Source organism: Equus caballus, chromosome 2 (assembly GCF_041296265.1).
Source record: "Equus caballus isolate H_3958 breed thoroughbred chromosome 2, TB-T2T, whole genome shotgun sequence".
Classification (NCBI taxonomy): domain Eukaryota; kingdom Metazoa; phylum Chordata; class Mammalia; order Perissodactyla; family Equidae; genus Equus; species Equus caballus.
Window position 1 is genome coordinate 101,780,286 of NC_091685.1, and position 22,380 is coordinate 101,802,665.

Sequence of the window (22,380 nt, forward strand, 5' to 3'; positions counted from 1 at the left end):
CAAAATACGTCCTAAGGATTTTGCTTATCCCATCCAGACATAACAGCTACCAGAAAAAGAGAGAAACTTCTTACGTGTGCCTCTCTCTCAAACCAAAGGAACACTGCCCAGAAATGTCCCAAAAGAATTTTTCTTTACCTCAGTAGCTAGAATGTTCTACATACCTTTGTCTGTATTTATTACTGAGGGGAATGGACCTCAATGGCTGGATTTGTGTCCAGTCTTCTTTAAAACTCATAGCCAAGAATGCTAAGGAACGTGGATACCGGCGCAATCAGGATCTCACTAGGAAAGAAAAGAAAGATGGGAACAGAGATCACAAGACAGCAAACATGGCCTGCTATGCACACTTTTCCTCTCTTTTTAGCCACTTAACCAGAGCAAATTTGAGGTAGTGCAGTCTGGTGCTAAACAACACAGATTTTGGACTTCAAAGTTGTCTCTCTCTTTTGCTTATTTTGGGAGCTTCAAAGCTCTCTGAACTCACATTCATTTTTGAGACAGCTCTTTTGAAACAACTGTACTTTCACCACCAGATATTAATACCTGGGGCTCATCCTCAGATTTTTCCTCTCTTTAACAAGGTGCCAATGTATTTATTGTTTTCCATTTCCAGGGTCACTGCTTTAACAAGAGACTTTTTAAAAAATGCCTCTAATTTTATTGAATGCAAAGACAAGTCATCCCATCTACATTATTTCTTTCATCTTAAAAATTTTCCTCACTCTTGTGAGACTGGTTGATCAAACTTCTTCAATGTCATTTTCCACTAGCCCCACTGTGAGATAATAGAAAATATATGTGTATATTAGTCTCTGCCCCCAGTTCCTGGCACAGGGCTCCTAAAACTCCTGTAAATTCCTAAGTGGTAAAAGCACTAGGAGCATCTTTTACTCTAATGAAGTGACCCTAGGTGGACTTAGTGGTGATTTCTGGATGGGGTCTGGTCACCAGAAAGACCAAGCCATGATTACAAGCCTGGAATTTTCAGCCCCATCCCCCATCCTCCAGAGACAGGAGAGGGGCTGGAAATGGAGTTAGTAATTGATCATGCTTACATGATGAAGCCTGCATAAAATCCCAGTAGTAGGGGTTTCAGAGAGCTTCCAAGTTGGTGAACACATTCACACCAGGAGAGAGATGCACCCCAACTCCAGAAGGACAGAAGCTCCTGGGCTCGGGACTTTCCCAGACCTCACCCTATGTATTTCTTCATCTGGCTGTTCGTCTGTATCCTTTATCATATCCTTTAATAAACTGGTAAATGTAAGTAAGTGCTTCTTTGAGTTCTGTGAACTGCTCTAGCAAGTAATGGAATCCAAGGGGCAGGAGGGCATGAGAACTTCTGATTTGTGGCCAAGTTGGACAAAAGTTGTGGGTAACCTGGGGACCTACTACTTGTGATTGGCATCTGAAGTGGGGAGCAGTCCTGTGGACCGAGTCCTTAACCTGTGGGATATGACGTTATCTCCACATAGATGGTGTCAGAATTGAGTTGAGTTGTAGGACATCCATCTGGTGTCAGAGAATTGCTTGGTGTAGGGAAAAACCTCCACACATTTGGTGACCAGCAGTGTAAAAGGTGAAGTGCTCTGTGTGCATAGTAAAGGAGACACACAAGAACGAATGACATAGTAGGGAAGAACTGGGCTTTTGCCTGCACAGGAGGCGGAAAACTGAAGTTTTTCCGACACACCCTCATATATTGTAAGTTTATGAAAGACTATCTCCTTATCGCCACCCGAGCTAATTCTCAATAGGGTTATAGGCAGGTTCGAGTGACTTTTCTGTTAAGAACTTGCTCCTCAGCATTTTCTTCAGGCCTGTTCCAAATATTTCCTTCCTAGGGCCTTCACAGATTATTTCAGTCAGCACTGATCTCTCCTAGGAGCACGTAAGATCTATTCTCTTTATTATACATTTTGTTTCTTGATTATATTTGAAGCTTCTGTTTATATAAAATGGTCTGTAATAAATGCCAAACTAGTGTATAATGTGTTGCATGACAATACGATCAGGTACACCACATCTTTGATGGGGGGAATAAGAAATTTTTTGTGGAAACAGGACCTTAGAAGACACTTGGGTTTAAACATGTAGAGAGATTGCATAGGGAAAACTACAGAGAAAAGAATGTAGCTTAGGGAACCCAGAAGCACTGCTACCAGGTGCTCAATATATACACCTCAGTTAAGACCCTTCTAGAAGAAGGAACTCTATAAAGCTATGGTCAACATAATGCATTGCGTTTAAATTTCTAGTTTCCAGTTGAGTTGCCTAGTTTCATTTATCTAGCCATTTCCCAGCTTTTCTTCAGCCACCTTTTCAACATTCTAAGTTTCTTTTAAGTTGTTAGAGATTTTATGTTTTTTTCAAGCTACAGACTTTCTTTTAACAGGTACTGCAATAAAAACTGACTAAATAGCTTGAAAGAGTGAATGTTGTTTAGAAAGCATTCTGAAGGCTTTCTTAGTGCATTTATATCCTCTGAGAATTAACATAATTTAGCCTCAAACTTTCAGTATAAACAGTTAAAAATGAAATAGGAAACTACAAAGTCTAATAATATGAGTTCCAGAATGTATGCTTAGTTTGATTTACTATTAAACTCCATTCTTTCTAGAGTTATTAATATTGTGTATAACATCCACTACATGCATTTGATGTAAGAAGAAACTTTATATTCATGAATTTCAAATTACGACTCATTGCAAACCCACAGAATTATAAAGGAAAGAGCCTTGGGTCCAAGCCTTTCTAACTGGTCCACAAATAGCGATATCTTCTTTAATGGTCACTCCACATAAGGTATGGAAATTTAATTATTCCCTAGGGTTTTCTATAGTTCAGGCATCCAGATGATATGCTATAAAATAGCCCATATTGGCTCTTTGCTGCAAATCTTTCTTCCTTGTGATTGAGTTGGTCAGGACTGCCTGTAGATACATTATTTTTCAAATCTAGATATTGTGTAGAAAGTTTGAATACAAAAATGTATAAATATCCTATCAAAATTTTGAAAGATTTAAAGAGCTAGGACTTCCTCATAAAAAATAGAAATAGGTAAAATGCAAAGAGTGCTTTAGGTAGCTAATGATTTATTCTACTTTTAGTACTATCCAAAGAATTTGCATAGGATGCACAGAATGTTGTGGAAATTAAATCAATTTTATAGACCACATAATTATTATTAGCATGCAGTAACAGAGAACATTTTGGTACTTATTCAGTTGATTCTGCTCATTGTCATTTCCCACTGATACTGAAGCCCTTTATGAAAGATACTAAATCATTCAGGAACACTCGGGTCCTGGCACAGAGAATATATGCTGCCCAATAACACCCATTCACAGAATGTTCGGGAGAGTTCTAAGGGAGAAAAATCTTTTCATTAGGTAGCATTTGCATTTAGAATTAAGTAAGTGGATTCTTGGCAATGCTAATGCATTGGCCACTATGCTTGTAACCATAACACGAAGCAACAAACTTGAGCAGAAAAAAGGGTGAATGAATGAAGCAAACTCACCTCTAGGGAGACCATATCCCAATCTGTAACTGTCATGTGGAAGTATTCTTGTTTAGATATCTGGGTACAACAATACACTTTGACTTGAATACTTGTTATTATTTTTTTAACCTACAGAATATTTTATTTGAAGTTAAATTAATTCAGAATGAAAAATACTTTATATGCAAACTAGCCAACTTTGCAAATATTGCACCCAGAAAACTAACAATGATGTTAGTTGTAATTCTGATTTTAATCCCCCAATTTTCATCTCCAAAAACCTGGACAAAACTTTGTCAAGTATAACTTCATGAACTGCTTCTTTTCTGGTCCTTTAGAACGTCTCCCTTTCTTCATTCCCTCAATCTTCAATTATCTTCTGCTTTTCCTTTAAAAACAAAAAATTGGAGAGAAACAAAAAACCCAAAAAATCTACTAAATAAAAAAAATTATTTTTTTGCAAAATAATTAATACTTATTCTTTGAAGATTCATGAAATCAAAAAAAAAAAAAGAAAAAAACAAGTGATACATTAATATATCCCACTACAAGGAGATAAGCATTATCAACAGTTGTTGAATATCTTATACTTTTTTTTTTTGCTGAGGAAGACTGGCCCTGAGCTAACATCCATGCCCGTCTTCCTCTACTTTATATGTGGGACTCCTGCCACAGCATGGCTTACCATGCGGTGCCATGTCTGCATCCAGGATTTGAATCAGTGAACCCTGGGCCACCAAAGTGAAACGTGCACACCTAACTGCTGTGCCACCAGGCCAGCCCTATCTTATAGATTTTTAAAAACTCTCTTTGTGAGTCTCTTCCATAACCCTCATTAATTCCCAAATTGCATTTGTTGCATTTGCAGAGATATTTTTGTCTCTCTGCATTTCTCTGGCTCTAGCGACTGCTGTTTTTAACAGGTAATAAGTACATCTGGGCAATCAATCCTAGGACATAAAGCAGTCAGCTCTCCTTCAGGTATACTCCAAAATGTGCCCACTGCAATTGGTTTTTGCCTCAACATTCTCAATCTGTGTACTAAATCCTTTATACTGGTCCCCTTCTCTGTGTAAGTGGCACTGTTTAACGAGTTCATAGTCAACTTCACCTTTTGGCAGGAAAAGAATAAATTGAGGCTGAGTATAGCATGAAAAAACTCCTAGCCACATGAAGTCATTGATTTTGTGTTACTTCATATGTCACATCACACATTATCAAACATCGCTGCTGGCTGTAGCAGCCCATGGCTGTCATTCAACAATTTCATATCTGCTGTGTGAAAAATTCATGAACTCTTTGCAGTACATTTGCATATCTTTGCTACTGCCATTGCTATTCCCCAAAGTATAAAGTCACATCAACACAAAATATGGCCTGAACCTCTGTGTAAGCCTGTCATTTGAGTGTGAGGGGAAAAAAAGTGTTTTATTCTTTCTTTCATATTTTTAATATTGTGCTATCCAGTTAGTTAGGTCATATTTAAGTAACTTAATTGAGACTTTGGAGAGTAGTAGAGTAAGGTAGACATTAGTGGCAACCAACAGTAGACAACCCATACTGTGGATGGAAAATCACCAGTGTTAAAAATTTGAGTTATGGAAAAGGAGTGTATTACTCTTATTTTTAGTGTGACATAAGTGGCATGGTTGGACAATAATTGAGTGATGCCATCTTTTCCTGATGGTATAAATTCTACCGCATCCTTTTTATTGTTAATTGTGGAGCACAACTGAAGTCTTCAATTTGGAAAAATAGTGCAGTGAGTCATAGAGTTCTAGGAACATATCGTCATTAAAGAGATCACAGATAGTATATTAGGTGAATTAATGAGACAGAGTCATGTGTATTCTATGGAACTCTATTGACTAGTTAGTGTATTGACCCCAACGTATTTGAAGCAAATAATGGAATCTGCATAATTTAAATCATAATTTAGCATTTAAATCCAAGATATCTAACTGAACAAATAAGATCTCATCCATTCCAACATCTAATGGAAGTTGTAGATGACCTAGAGGAAAAAAAATAATAAATTCAAAGTAGCCATTGAAAGAGAGATGAAACCAGCAGATCAGAATGATAACTTTCTGAAAGTTATGAAGCAGAGAGAATGAAGAGAAAGCCCATGCAAAATGAGGAACACAAAATTTAATAGAGAAGAAGAGAAAGAACTCAAGGATCAAACTAGTGGTGAATGGTACAAAATCAGCCATGGGAGACCAACCAGCCAATTAACTGAATAATGGAATGTTGATGTTCTACGAATCTGCATATTCAAAGAAATGGAATAATGTCTTCATTTCTGAAGAAATTTTTTTCATTTGAAATTCTTATTCGGTTGTATGATTTAAGTTAGAGGAATAAAATATGGCATTTTCAGACATAAAAGTTTACCATTAAGAAATCCTGATAGAATTATACATAAATGTTCTTAAGCAAAATGAAAAATAACTCCAAAGACAGGAAGATACACAAGAAATACTGTTGCATACAGAAACATACAAAATTTATAGCTAAGTTAATTCTGAAAAATCTTGTAAATTTAATATTTTTAAACTGGAATTATAATTTTAGATGATTGCAGCAAAATATAGGAGCTAATTTTGAGAGGTTTGAAGAGAAAATATGGAAAGTAAATTGCATTTTGAGTAAAAATAGGTGATAGGCACTTAGCTTTAAAGGAAATCACTAAAGAAACGTGATGCATATCTTGCTACACAATAGTTATTAAAAGAAATATATATGTGTATCACACAAATTTATACATGCATATATAAAAATCTGTACTATAGTTAAGATAGGAAAGGTTTAATTAAACAAAAATTTCAGAAAACATGCAATATATGTGTGAACTCTTTTCTTCTCTCTTCAGTATCTCATACACACATAAAGAAAAGATAATAAAAATCTCAAGGAACTGGGAAGCTTAAAATTCAATAAAGGGAAAACACAATTCAAAGTTCAAAACCAGTGGTGAGTAGGAATTTTATACCTGTCTATCTATCTATCTATCTATCTATCTATCTATCTCCCATCCACACATATCCAGAACTGTATACACTGACTTTTAATCAAATCTACTTATGCGAGAAAGAGAAATGTGAGATTTGTGTGGGTTGGGGGTAAAGCAGGGCTCTCTTTTCTTCATACATACATCCAATTGTGTAAGTTTTGTTTGTACTCATTGGCATTAATTCACGTATTACTTTTATAACAAAAATTAATATCTAATGGGTATAAATGTTATCTATAAATTAAACTTTTTGCTCTGCATTGCTAATAATTTTTATATCTCTTCTACAGTTTGTATAATTTCAAGGATTAATACATTTTTTAAGTTTAGATTATCTTGAAACTCTAGCAATAAATCATAGCAGTAAGGAAAGTGGATTTTTGATGGAGAAAAATCTGAATTTAAATTAGAATATTTCACTTCCTAGTTTTTTAATCTTAGAATTGTTACTTAACCTCTAAATCTCATTTCCTTAATAGAGTTGCTGTGAGGATGAAATCAAATCTCGTCTGTAGAGTTCCTGTTTTACCCACATGAAATGCTCAAATCATGGTGGTGCTGATTAAGATGATACTGAGGATACTGAGGATGTAAGCATCTCATAATTCAAATATCAGAACCAAACTCATGATCTTTTCCCCAAAGCCCATTCTTCATTCTAACTTCAGTATTTCATTCATTTATTTATTTAATATTCCTATAACATTCATTTAATGTTCATTTAATATTTATTAACTGTGGGGCTAGGTTCTGGATACACAAAGTGGATATAGACTACTTTAAAGTGAGTTACAGGCAAGTAAGGAAGATAGATATTGTTAAAGTAAGCATAAATATAAACAAATGGTTACAAATTAGGGTAAATATTGAGAAGAAACAAAATGAGATATCTGGATATGAGAAATTTACACTGGGTGAGCAGGAAACCTATCTCTGAAAAAGCAACATCTAAGCTAATATGTGAAGGATGACAAAAGGACTCTGAGGAGAGAAGGTAGGATTCCAAGCTCTCCTGACAGAGAGGCCAGCATGTCAGAAGTCCTGAAGAGGGAAAGATATGGTCCAATCAAGTCCAGGCTAATATCCCTGGACCTTGTGTATATGACATGAGGTTGGAGAAGCAAAGGCCATAAAATGCAGGGTTTTATTCTAAGTGCAAAGGGAAAGGACCATATGATTTCAATCTGGGCATTATTATGATACTACTAAAGCTGAAAAGAAACAAAGCAACAATGAAAAACTCCGACTGTTATGTGAAGAATTGATTAATGTCATCATCCATCCTAAGGACTAAAAGGACTATTGGAATCTGTGACTTCTTTTCCTTTCCACCTCCACTGTGCTCTTTAAACTCTTATTCTCTCAGTTCTGGTCTGCTGCAATGTGTTCTTAAAGTGTGTTCTTGCCCTCAACATCTCCATTCCTTCCTTCTCCTAACCAAAGCCATCCTGCACCTGGTCCCCAAAATGGTTCTTCTAAGGCAGACTCAGATCTTATTGCCCTGTTCAGAATAGCCCCAGACACTTACAAAAGTTTGGATTCCTCATTATGACGATAACTGTTCTTAATGTGTTCATGTTCTCTCAAGCATTGTCTTCACCACTCGCTTTATTAAATGCTCCAGTCACACTGGGAAATTTGTTACTCCCTGTACACGCCACACAGTTCATGACACGGATAGGAAGCCTTCTTTTAATTTATGTTTTCTGTTCTTCGACTGCTCAAGATCAAATGTGCCCTGTTCTTTAAACTGTAACTTCATTTCTCCATTCTGAAGCAATCTCGCTCTTTTCAATTTTCCCGTAGTACTTATATCTACCTTTCTTAGAACAAATCTGAATTTGTTACATTAAACTCATTTTTGTTTATTTTGGTATTTTGCAAGCAAACATCTTGCACATTCACCTTTGGATCTTCAATGTCTAACATGATGCCTTGAACCTATTTGCTTAACTAATGCTTGTTTAATTAAATATGAAAATTTATTTTATTATAACAATGAATTAACTCTGTGCATGTCCAGCCATAAAAATGTGTTTTATTAGACTACGTATTAAAAACTCATCTTTTTTTATGGCCATTTTTGGAATGTAGGTTGCTTGCAGGCTAAAACTAAGTGTCTCAGGATAAAAGATGGCTAATTTTGAATGTACAATGCAATAAAATATATGAAGTGCTACAAAAGGTTTAAATATATAAAATCTAATACTTTACTATGTAAATTACCATACTTGTTTTAAGTAATATAATTTACAGTATATTTGGTGAAATTTTTCTTACTTGTTTTGAAAATAGGGGCAAAATATCAGTTAGCTTTTTTTCAGGTTACTAGTTTGTTCTCTACTTTCTCTGGGTATCAGGATGTCTGTCAACTTGCTCATTATAATTCACCACATGATCAGCTTGCCTTATCTAATACATAGTCTGCATATGGTGATGATATTTGTGGGAAATGCACTGAAAGAAATTCCATCTCGCCCTCCCACCCTTATGCTACTGAGTCCTTCAAATAACATGATAGCTAGAGCCAAAGAACAATGCACCAGCTGCTCACCCTCAGAAATCCACAGAGAAAAATATTCTAAAATACATTCAACAATATAATCTCGATTTACGTTCAAAATAATCATTATGATAAATAATAATCCCATTACAGGAAAATGTCACAAATGGAGAAACAACAGGCATTCCTCATTTTAGATGGAAATCTATACATTGCACAGTCCCAGGACTTGGGTCAGAAATGTGATAGCTGGCAATGTAGTGTAAATGCCACAGGAAGAGAGAATAGGAACAAAATCTAGAGAACTTGTACCTCAGAAGGTGAGACTAAACTAATTTAGATGTTAGAAGGAAATATAAAATAAAAATATCATAATTCAAAGTATACTTTTTAAGCACAAAATATGAAATAAATTATGCAGGATAAGTAATATGTATAGGAATATCACTTTATTCATTGTGTCATTAGGTCATTCACTCCACAAACTTTTGTGAATTTTTAAATTCTGGGCACCTTGCTAGGTACCTGTGTAACAAATCAAAAGAGAGGTGTATATGCCTCTTTGAGTCTCTTAGTTTAATGTAAAATATACAAAATATCAATTTAATAAAAGGAATATAACAAATTTGGGGGCAAAATAAAAATATTGAATACGTTTGCCCAGAGATTAGGAAGAGAGAGTCAGTGGAAGCCTTCAAGAAATATGACACATTTTACTTGACTCTTTTTTTTATTATTTATTTATTTATCTATTTTTGAGGAAGATTAGCCCTGAGCTAGCATCTGCCACCAATCCTCCTCTTTTTACTGAAGAAGATTGGCCCTGAGCTAACATCTGTGCCCATCTTGCTCTACCTTTTTTATATGAGGGACACTGCCACAGCATGGCTTGATAAGCGGTACATGTGTCAGTGCTGGGGATCCGAACCAGTGAATCCTGGTCTGCTGAAGTCAAGCGTGTGACCTTAATCACTGCACCACCAGGAAGAACTCTTTACCTGACTCTTGAATGATGAATATGAGCTTGTTAAATAGACAAAGGGAGAAGGACATTTCAGACAAAAAAAAATACAAATTTTCAAAGTCATCACAACGTTTGAATGTGGGATAAGTGCTAATAGTTTATTATGTAGAATCAAAGTATATGTTATAATTAAGATTCCCATATTGAGGACAAGCTTCTCAATGAAAATTAGAACAAGTTTCTCTTTTTGTTAAAAAAATACACATGTGTGCATGCACACACACACACACACACGTATGCTATCCCATCATTTGGGCATATATGCATGCCATAACTTACTTTACAGTCATGGAAATATCACTTATTTCTGAGTCTCAGCTACTTTCAAAATGAAAATTATATAATTCTCAATCTCTTCATAGACGTTTTCGGGTATCAGAATTTGAATGGATTTTACCAACTATTAATGGAAATCATCTAATTCTGGAATCTCTCATGAAACGTCTCTGCCTCATATTTAGCCAGTTGTCACGGGCTCTAAAAACTCCAATAACACATTACCTTCTGAGATGTTTTTAGTAACTCTATTACTAAAAACAAAAACAAAAACAAAACCTGTTTGGAAAGACAGTCTCATGTGTGAGCAAGCTTCCCCCCACTCAGCTGCATAAGAATGGGCCTTGGTCCTAGGACGCTTCCTTACCAAGAGCTAAAGAACCCACACAGCCTGTGCTGGGTTTATCACCTTGTATGGCAACATCTTTCCCCGTTTTAGGCTAAATGATTGCCCTCCTGTCTCTTCATAAAGCTCTGTGCATCAGGTGGCACCTGGCCAACCCCACTGCCGAGTCTCTCCTTAGCAGGGAGGTGACAGGGCTCGTTCCATTGTAGCATGAGTGGTGTGAATTGTCCTGCAATGGCTGCCGCAAGAGACCTGTTGGCCATGGAGGAATGACGCTCACCTTTGAAGCTGATCTTGCTGTCTCTTCTTTATGTAAGTAAAGCATTTTTCCATTCAGTGCTTGGCTGTAGGTGTTTTCCTTGGTGACTCTAATAACAAGACACAGTGAACAGAGTGTTTAGAGTCCTCCCCTGGGATTGGTAACTGGTACACGATGTTCTACTCCCTGGGGATTGATAACTGGTGCATGATACTCTGCTTGACAAAAACCTTGTTAGAAATGTTAAAAAAATAAAAACAATTCTAAGTCAAACTGTCTTCCTGTAAATTCCACTTATCATTCATAATTATGCCTACTCTTCACCACCATGACAATTAACTCCAGCTCCACGTTGAATATACAGAAGTAACCTAATTCCTCTTCCACATGGAAGCCCTCTGAATATATTCCTGTGCTCTCCTTGAGTCTTCACACTCAGTGAGTAAGAGTGAAGTCCTATGTTGAAATACCTGATATCAAATCCATTTGCCTGGATGTTCTTAGACAAGTTATTCATTCTCTCTCTTCCTCCTCCTTACTTGTCAAATGGGGATAGTAACATGTACATTACAGAATTTTTATGATGATTGAATGAACTAAAATGTAAGAGTACTTAGGAAAATATCTGGCTTCTAGTATACATTCAGTAAGTGTTGGCTATTATATTAAGAGACTGAAATCTCTTCATTATGTACTATTTTATGGTCATTGCTCTATGAGTTAATGGGCTTAATTTTAGTAACTCCTCAAAAACTGAAAAATATTGTGCACCTATTTATACTTCGTTAATATTATTGATATCGGCCCTGGTATCAGTTCCCCTACGTTAAACCCAGCATATATGGGGTTAAAACCAAAGCACTCATTCCTTGCTTACTCCCTGGCTTCCTGGCTCTAGAATCCACTATCTTCCATGGAGACAAACTGCCAAGGACACCTACGTGCAAATTCCCTTATCATCCTCGTCCCTGTAAGCAGCTTCCCAAGGCCCAATGCAGGCTGGTGGGAAAGATCTAACCAGCAAGGCCACAGATTACACCCCCCCCTCCCCCCCCCCCCCCCCCCCCCCCCCCGCAACTCGCTCCCACCCTACAAGCAGGCACATTCCTTGCAACCTTTAAAACTCCTGGCCTCTCATCTTTTGGAAAGATGAGACAAGATGAGATGAGGTGAAACAAATTTGAGGGCTCACTGTAGACTCCCAGCTGACATTGCCCAAAATAAAAACCCTTTCCTTGCCATAAGCCTGGCATTCCCGTTTTTATTTGGCCCCTCTTGTGTGGCAGGTAAAGAACTTCTGTTTGTGTCCAGTAACGTTATTACCATAAAACCTAGGGAAATTCCAATAGAGTTTAACTGGCTAGTAGCTCTACTCTGTACAACACTCCATCCCCCTTTAATAATGAGGATAGAATAAAATTCTTATTTTCTATAGAGAGAAAGGCAAGGTTCAGAAGAGAAACTATAGCAACATCCTTATGGGGATCAGGGAGTCGTGTGGACTCCTTGTTCGTCTCTCTCAGCTTAACTCACCCCTAGAGTGCCCAACAAATAGTCACAAATCAGCTGAGAGATTACTGGAATTACTGCCACTGTCACGGAAGTCCAGTTAAAGCAGATCACAGTATTGTACCTATATATATTAAACCAAAAAAGAAGGCAATCTAACCAGGAGACGCCCAACACCAGACAAGACTAGATGGATTTGAATTGAGTGGCAGGACCCCTGGAAACAAACCAATTAGCTTTGCAAGATCATCCTTGTCATTTCATTAACCTCACAATAGTATTCTTACATATTGTATGAGAAATTTTCATCTCCATTTTTTGTATTTGGGAAAGATTTTGCCATATTTCTGCTTTATGCATGAGTTTACAGAAGTTGTCTAGGATCCCACAGAGTCAGAATATTACTCCAGTCGTGTCCGACTTGAAAGCAAATTTTCCTTGAAGAGCAATGTGCTTCTTTTTTACTATTGTTGAGCAGGTTCATCATAATCTGTGCTTCGGTGGGCTCATACAGAATGTGAACTGAGTAAATGGTATTTAAGAAACATTCCATGTTCAGAATAATTTGACTGTAAAACTCAATTTAGAACCATAGTCTCACAGAGCATAAAGAGGTTCCCAAGTTATCCTGTAAATGCGCAATACTTATTCTCAGGACCTCCAGCTTTTATTGCTGGGTTGGAGATTTTTAGTATAGTTTTATTTTATTTAACATGTTTTGGATTCCTTTACAATTCTGGGTCATCTCCTCTAAATATTCTTCTTAAATTGTGGCAAAAAGAAATAAAGAGAAGTTCTATCAGCCACCTTATTAGAAATACTACTATTTATTATTAAATAGTATTATTTATTTATTCATTATTTTATTTATTATTATATTATAATTATTTGTTTTTATTAAAAAATAAAAGCTATTAGCTTTTTTTTGCTGCTGAAAAAAACTACTGAATTATATGACCTCTAATGTACCTTAGCAATTAGAATATATATCATTTGTCCACAAGTACAAAAATGGGTTATATTTGCAACACCATCTTATACTCGTCTAGTTAAATTATTTAATTTCTATTGAACGATTTACGTATCTATTGTCTCTCAGCTACTTGCTGTTGGTTCTGTGTGCTGATCATTAACACTAGGCAGAGCTAGGAGGCTGCAAATTGCATTTCTGAGGCTTCTTTGCAAATGGCTTTATTTGAAAGGAATACACTGTTGAAAAGGAACAAACTATTTATAGAAGCAAAAAAGATGGATAATCTCAAAGCATTATGCTAAACGAAAGACAGCAGATTCAAAGGTTACATACAGAAAGATTCCATTTATGAAGTTCTCGAAAAGGCAAAACAATGGAAATGGAGAACAGATTAGTGATTGCTAGGATCTTGGGGCAGGAGTAGAGTTGAATTTAAAGGAACAGCACAAGGGGATTTAAGAGGCAAAGGAACTATCTTCTAAGACAAATGAGAGTCATTCCAAAGGAATAATTTTTTTTTTTGGAGGAAGATTAGCCCTGAGCTAACATGTGCTGCTAATCCTCCTCTTTTTGCTGAGGAAGACTGACCCTGAGCTAACATCCTCACCCATCTTCCTCTACTTTATACTTGGGACGCCTGTCACAGCATGGCTTGCCAAGTGATATTAGATCCGCACCTAGAATTCAAACCTGTGAACCCCAGGCCGTCAAAGCAAGAATGTTCGAACTTAACTGCTGTGCCACCAGGCCAGCCCCTAGAGGAACAGAATTTTAAGGAAGAGTTTTCTGAATTGGTTCTGGAGTTTCTGGAATTGGTGTTCTAATCTGATTAGATTTAAAGATGCTAATGAATCTATTTCCAGTAGGAAAAAGAGCACTGATAGTCCATGGGGTGAACTATTTATATATAGCCATAGAGATACGCAAAACATCTGCATTAGATACTCCTAACCTACCACTTATAAGAAGCAAGAAGCTGGGCAACTTTATATATGATACTTAAGAACATTTTTAGGAAATTAAGAATATAACGACTTTGATTGGTTGCTTCTAACGTCACTGGACAAAGGGGTGAAAGAAAAGGATGAGCTCAGGAATTTGAATTCCCACCTCGAGCACTTAAATACATGATTTAAGAGCTTTTAGGTGTGCCCTTCAGGAGAGTCTTAACTCCTACAGTCACAGAGATGAAATTACTAAAAATCAAATGCAGAACCCCATCCTGTGATTGGCTGAATAATAATGCAAGTTGAATTCTCAGCCTCAGTGGGTATCAACTGTTAAAGTAAGAGCATTGACTGGAAAAGAATAGGATCTTAGAGTTGTGATCAGGATATGTTGAAAGACTCTGACACAGCTGGGGACATGGAGCCCCTAAGATCTGATGAGTCTTATTTGCCAAGAGAAAAGGCCTTCCAGCTCCCAGCAGTACTCCCCAAACACAGGGGCATCAGCCTTTCCACTCACAGTGGTATAGGCTTATCCAACTCCATCTCATGGGAATTAACCCTGCATTGATTGAGGAAACTGAGATAGTGGCTTTCCCTGAGGCAGTCACCATGTAGGACAATGCCAGATCTTCTCAGGACCCACCCCCACCACCCTCCTTTGATTCTAGACCTGTAACTAGACTCAAGTTCTAGTAGGCCCCTAAAGGAAAGGTATAAAGGGTGACCCATGAAGGGGAGGTATGCTACACTCCAAAAGAACTCCTTGAGTTTTCTAGTTTATACAAGCAGAAATCCAGGGAGCATGTGTGGGAATGAACATTAAGGGTATGGGTTGATGGTGGAACGAACATAAAGCTGGTTCAGGCCAAATTTATTGATATGGGTTCACTAAGCAGAGAAATGTTGCAACTCAGGGATCTAGAAAGAGCTCTTAGAGTTTGTTTGTTTGGTTGAAACATGGATCAAAAGATGGTCCACCTTATGCAAACTAGAAATGCTGGACTTTCCTTGGGTTATTATAGAGGAAGAGATTCAAATGCTTAGGGAGACAGGAATGTTAGAGTGGATTAGTCTTTTGAGATCTACTCATTCACATTGGGATAGTCCAGAGGACATAGCTTTCGCCAACTATTTGAGAAATAATTTTGTGAGGAGAGCTCCAGAATCGTTGAAGAGCTCCTTGATTGCTCTTCTCTATAGGCCCAATGTTACAGTGGAAACTGCAGTCACTTAACTGAAAACCTGAATGCTATGGGAGTAATTGGATTCTAGGATGGTAGGGGCCAAGTGAAGGTTGAGTGGCAAGGTGGACACAGATACTGTAACAGACAGCAGAGTCAGAGCAGCAGTCAGAATAGTCTGACTTGTGCAGACCTGTGGCCTGGGTGAGTTAATCACGGTGTTCCTAGAGCGAAAGAGATAGAAAGCCTAAGTTCTTACTTGATCTGTATAAGCAGAAAAGTTCTAGGTCAGGTAAATGAAAGTCTAACTCAAATTATAAAACCAGAGAGTGACTGCCTCTCAATCAATCACCAGACTTGAGTCAGTTGACAGACCCAGTACTCCTTGAGTGAAGGGGAAGGCTGGGTCCCATGGAGGACAGAAACCACTACACTAGCAAAAATTTATACTGCTAATCTTTCTCCCAGCCTTCTCCAAAAGGACCTATGGCCTTTTACCAGGGTAACTGTGCATTGAAGAAAAGGAAATAATAGGAACTTTCAGGGATAACAAACACTGGCTCTGAACCAACACTGATGCCAGGAGACCCAAAATGTCACTGTGGCCCTCCAGGAAGAGAAGAGACTTATGGAGGTCAGGTGATGGAACTTTCACTCAGGTTTATCTCACAGTGTGTCCAGTGAGTCCCCAAACTCATCCTGTGGTTATGTGCCCAGTCCCAGAATGCATAATTGAAACAGAAATACTTAGCAGCTGGAAGAATCCCTACATTGCTTCTCAGGCCTATAGAGTGGTGGGAAAGGCAAAACAGAAGCCATTAGAACTACCTCTACCTAGAAAAATAATAAACCAAGAGCAATACCACATCTCCAGAGGAACTGCAAAGATTAGTGATGCCATCAAGGACTTGAAAGATGCAGAGGTGGTGATTCCCACCATGTCCCCATTTAACTCCTATTTGGCCTGTGCAGAAGACAGATGGATCGTGGAGAATGACAATAGATTATCATAAGCTTAACCAGGTTGTGACTCCAATTGCAGCTGATGTACCAGAGGTGGTTTCATTGCTTGAGCAAATTAACATATCCCCTAGTACTTGGTGTGCAGCTGTTGATCTGGCAAATGCCTTTTTCTCCATCCCTGTCTGTAAGACCCACCAAAAGCAGTTTGTTTTCATCTGGCAAGGCCAGCAATCCACCTTCACTATCCTACCTCAGGGGTGTATCAACTCTCCAGCCCTATGTCATAATTCAGTTTTCAGGGATCTTGATTGCCTTTCCCTTCCAAAAGATATCACACTAGTCTGTTACTTCGATGATATTGTTCTGATTGGACCACGTGAGTAAAAATTAGCAACTATTCTTGACTTTTTGGCAAGACGTTTGTGTGCCAGAGGGTTGGCAATAAAGCTGACTAAAATTCAGGGACCTTCTACCTCAGTGAAATGCCTAGAGGTCCAGTGGTATGGAATATGTCTAGATATCCCTTTTAAGCAAAATTTGTTGCATCTGGTCCCTCCTATAAGCAAGAAAGAGGGGCATACCTCGTGGGCTTATTGGGATTTTCTAGGCAACATATTCCTCATTTAGGTGTGTTTCTCAGGGCCATTTACCAAGTGACCCAAAATTGCTAGTTTTGAGTGGGGCCTAAAATAAGACAAGGTTTTGCAACAGACCCAGGCTGCTGTGCAAGCTGCTCTGTTACTTGGGCCACATGACCCAGCAGATCCAATGGTGCTTTAAGTGTCAATGGCAGATAGGGATCTATCTATAATCAGTTGACAGAGGAATAGAAGACTCAGGTCTGGTATACAGATGGCTCTGCATGATATGAGAGTACCACCCAAATGTGGACAGTTGCAGCACTATAGCCCCTCTGTGGGACATCCCTGAAGGACAATGGTGTGGGGAAATTCCCCCAGTGGGCAGAACTTCAGGCAGTGAACCTGGTTATGCACTCTTGCTTGGAAGAAGAAATGGCAAGACACATAATTATATTTATTAATGGGCTGTGGCCAATGATTTCACTGGATGGTCAGGGACTTGGAAAGAACATTATTGGAAAATTGATGACAAAGAAATTTGGGGAAGAGGTATGTGGATGGACCTTTCTGAATGGACAAAAAATGTGAAGATATTTGTGCCCCTTGTGAATGCACATGAAAGCATAAACTCAACAGAGAAATACTTTAATCAAGTGGGTAGGATGATCTGTTCTATGGAAACCAGTCAGCCTCTTTCCCTAGTCACTCCTGTCATTGCCTAATGGGCTCCTGAACAAAGTGCCCATGGTCATAAAAATGAATGTTATGCATGGGCTCAGCAACATGGACTTCTACTTATCATGGCCGACCTATCTGTAGCCATCACCAAGTGCTCAATCCGCCAGTAGCAGAGACCAACAGAGTCCCCAAAATGGCACAGTTTCCTGGGGTGATCACCCAGCTACGTGGTGACAGATTGATTACATTGGAATGTTTCCATCATGGGAGCAGCAGCATTTTGCCCTTAATGGAATAGACACACTAGATATGGATTTGTCTTATCTCATGCAGTACTCCTGCCCAAACTATCAGCCTTGGGCTTACAGAATACCTATCCATCATCATGGTATTCCACACACCATTGCTTCTGATCAAGAAACTCACTTCACAGCAAAAGAAATGTGGCAAAGGGCCCACATTCATGGAATTCACTGTTCTTACCACGTGCCTACCATCCTAAAGCAGCTGGCTTGATAGAACAGTGGAATGGCCTTTTGAAGACTCAGTTACAACATCAGATAGGTGGCAATACCTTGCAGGGCTGGGACAAGTTTCTCCAGAAAACTGTATATGCTCTGAATCAACGTCCAATGTATAGTGTTTCCATCATAGCCAGGATTCACAGGTCCAGGAATTAAGGGGTGGAAATGGGAGTGATACCACTCACTATTACCTCTAGTGACCCACCAGCAAAATGTTTGCTTCCTTTTCCCATGACTCTATGTTCTACTGGTGCAGAGTTCTTAGTTTCAGAAGGAAGAATTCTTCCACCAGGAGACACAAAGATGATTCCATTGTACTGGAAGTTAAGACTGCCACCCAGCCGCTTTGAACTCCTCATGCCTTTCTTCTTTCTTATTTCTGTCTTTTGGTGTGGGCATGCCTCTCCTTTGCCTGTCACACCATCATATTTTGGAACCACATAAGTAGTTTAGATTTTTGAGATGATGCAGGAATGAGTTAAGACTTTGGGGTTTTTAGGATGGAATTAATGTATTTTGCATTAGAGAAAGACATGGATTTTGGAGGACCAGGGACAGATGCTGGATGTGTCCCCCCAAATTCCCATGTTGAAATCTTAACCTCCAAGGTGATAGTATTAGAACATGGGAGCTTTTGAGAGGTGATTAGATTATGAGGATAGAGACCTCATGGATGAAATTAGTGCTTTTATAAAAAAGGTCCCAAAAGTTCCTAGCCCCTTTCACTATGTGAGGTTGCAGTGAGAAGAAGGCCATCAATAAGGAAGTGAGCCTGTCACCACACACTAAGATAATGGACTCCAAAAGCAAATGCCTTGATTTTGGGCTCCCCATCCTCCAGAACTGTGAGAAATAAATTTCTGTTCTTTATAAACCAGCTGGTTTATGGTATTCTGTGTAGCGGCCCAAACAGATGAATACACACTACTCTACGAATTTGTCAAATTACAATATTAGGCAACAAAAAAATAGTAAATTTTACTGGATGTAAAGGGTAAATAAAAATTAATGGTAAAAATCCAGGTGGCCAGTATATAGCTGTTTACTATAAAAGTCTGTTTAATCTGGTATATGTTTTAAAATGTGTATCATAAAACATTCTCAAGGAAATATGAACAAACATGGAGAGAACAAATGAGAAAGAGATAGAAAGAGAAAGGAGGCAGAGGGAAGGAGGGAGGAGAAGAGAAGAGAGAAAACATTTAGAATATTATTCCAAGGGTGTCAAAGATATTATTCCAAGGGTTATATATCCAAGAGATATATGCATCCTATGTTCACTGAAACATTGTAATAGCCAAGATATAGAAGTAACTTGTGTCCATAGACAGACGAAGGGATAAAGAAGATGTGATATATTTCACACACACACACACACACACACACAATGTAATATTACTCAGCCATAAAAAAGAATGAAATCTTTCCATTTGTGGCAATATGGATAGAGCTAGGGGATGTTATGATAAGTGAAATAAGTCAGAGAGAAAGACAAATATTTATATGTGGAATCTAAAAAATAAAACAAAATATTTAAAAAACAGAACAAAAACAGACTCATAGATACAGGAAACAAACTGGTGGTTATGAGATGGGGGAGCAGATGGGGTGCCTGGCAAAATAGGTGAAGGGGATTAAGAGGTACAAACTTCTAGTTATAAAATAAATAAGTCACAGGCATGTAATGGACAGCATAGGGAACATAGTCAATAATACTGTAATAACTTTGTATGGTGACAGATGGTAACTAGATTTATCATGGTAATCATTTTGTAATATATATAATATTGAATCACTATAATGTATACCTAAAATTAATAGGATATTATGTCTCAACTATACTTCAATAAATAAATAAATAGAAATTTCCCCTTTAAGCTATTAAAAAAAAAACTATAAGATCTACAGAACATTAAATAATTGATTGATGCTGTAGCTGCAAAATGGTGCTTATTTTTCCTAAAATATTTCTGTCTATTTTTACTTCATTTGGGGAATTATTTGTTTAGTTCATCGTGGGATTTGCCACCCAGCTTCTCCATTAAGCCCTCCGGAATTGCTATTGCTGACAAGGATCCCCTCTCCCAAGGTCACTTCTTCTTACCAGGACTAGTTCATTCAATGACTGCTCAACATAGTATAAAAATCTAGTCTCCTCATCCCAATTTGAGATAATTCTGAATGCTCATCCTCACTTCCAACGGACCAGCTGAGATCTTCATTGAGACTACAGCATAATCTGTTTCTTTCCTCTCTGTCCACTTCTGCTTTTGTCCTTTTCTACAGCTGGTGAATACAAGAGCATTCCTAATAAACTTTGTACACACTGATCTAATATCCATCTCAGATTGTACTTTGGTAATCCAGTCTATGACAGTTCCTCTCCCTAAGTTAGGAAAAAGAAAATTACTTCCTTTATAGTGAATTGAATAGTTAAAACTATAGAGCTCCTCCAAAAACAGTGGAAAGAAGAACATTAAGAACATCTGAAAATTATAAACTACTATCATTTTCTGTAAATAAAAAACACAATTATGCAAAACCATCAGCTTAGTTCAGTTCTCAAAATTCCTCTTAGTTCTCAAATGCTTAGTTCAGTTATTGGATAAAAGGAAAAAGATTTAATCAATTCATCCTCAATTGCATTTATGACTTCATCATAATTTCCATCTGAAAGAATTTTTTTTAAATGCAAAATACCAGAGAATCCGTTAGTTGATTGTAGTCCTAAATTTATTTCCTGAGAAAACTCACAAATCATTGAATAAAATTTCTACTCTAGCTAATATATGATATTGAAAATCTGTTTAAATTATAATTTTAATTTTTATCAGTGCATAAAAATATTGGAATTAAAAAAAAAAAACCCAAATCTGAATGAATGATTTAGCTTACCTTAGCAACAATCCCAAGTGTTTGATATTTCTGCTAAGTAGAAAAGGAGATATCCCCCTTCATTGGAGATTGGCTTATTACTGTAGTTGCAATGTAAGTATTTGTATGTGAAGAATTTTAGTCTTGAAAAATATACTGTTTGCGTAATTAAGATATACTAAAATGTCTAATCTTTTTGAATATTCATAATGAATGGAAACAAAATAAAAGTGTTTATATAAAAAGTTAATAGTTTTGATCATGAGTTGAGGTGGGGCAGAGAATAAGGAAGGCAACATAAATAAATTACTTGGGCAGAGAAGAAACAAATTCACAGAGAAAGGTGGTAACACTTGTCAGGAGATAGCTTGGTAACACGTTGTCAGGAGATAGCTTGAGGCAAAATAGGTGAAAATCACAAAGCAGAGACCTGAAGCACAGAAAGGGAAACAAAATTGCAGAGGAGTAGCAAAAGCAAAGGCTTAATAGTTATTCTGAGTGGGACATGTTGACAGTATGCCAAAAGAATTAGGATCTAATCAGTCTGGAGGCCAAAAGACTGTGGAAGAGGCAGAATCAGATAAATGGAGTCTATAAAAAAAGTCAAGGGAACAAACTGATTTTGAAGGGAATATTATGTTCCTGCCAAAATCCCTTGACTCAGAAAAGGAAAGACAGATGATCCCTCCTGTTCCATGACAGTTGGGTCATAATCTCTGTTTTATGCACAGATAAGAATGACACCATTTTTCAGTCAACCATAGAAGATCTAGACACCATCTATCTATCAAGGGAAAAATTGACTATTTACTAAAGAAAAAGTCTTGAAATAGTAATCATGGACTATTTCTTCAGAATTCAAAATATATATATACATATATATAATTAATGCAATAATTCTACATACACAACATAATGTATTGTATATGTGGTTTAAGCAACGTTTCTAAATATTTGAATGAATGATGTGACTTCTTAAGTTTTCAGATGCAATAAAAGCTAACTGACTTCCATCGAACTGTCTCACCTGATGAACCGATGCTTCGTTCACTCAGAACAGCTGACTGATGCCCGTGGTTCACCTTTTCTCAAATAAATCAACACATTTCTGCTCCTATCAATTCATTCTATGCTTACCAATTTTAGTTGTGTTTGTTCCTCAGTTTGTTTACCACAGTAATACCTAATGCTGTAACCATACAGTAAAATTGTATT

General features: G+C 37.4%; 1 long non-coding RNA gene across 1 annotated transcript in view; it reads right to left on the reverse strand.

Annotated features, from left to right (window-relative positions):
• Positions 1-3,084: 3,084 nt before the first annotated feature.
• The window catches only part of LOC138922331 (uncharacterized), a 103,848-nt gene continuing 84,552 nt past the window's right edge, over positions 3,085-22,380 (reverse strand). Inside the window, exons 7-8 of the long non-coding RNA XR_011435423.1 lie at positions 10,954-11,041; positions 3,085-3,896 (exon numbers count right to left, since the gene is read on the reverse strand). This is a non-coding gene — a long non-coding RNA (uncharacterized lncRNA). The remainder of the gene's footprint in view (positions 3,897-10,953; positions 11,042-22,380) is intronic.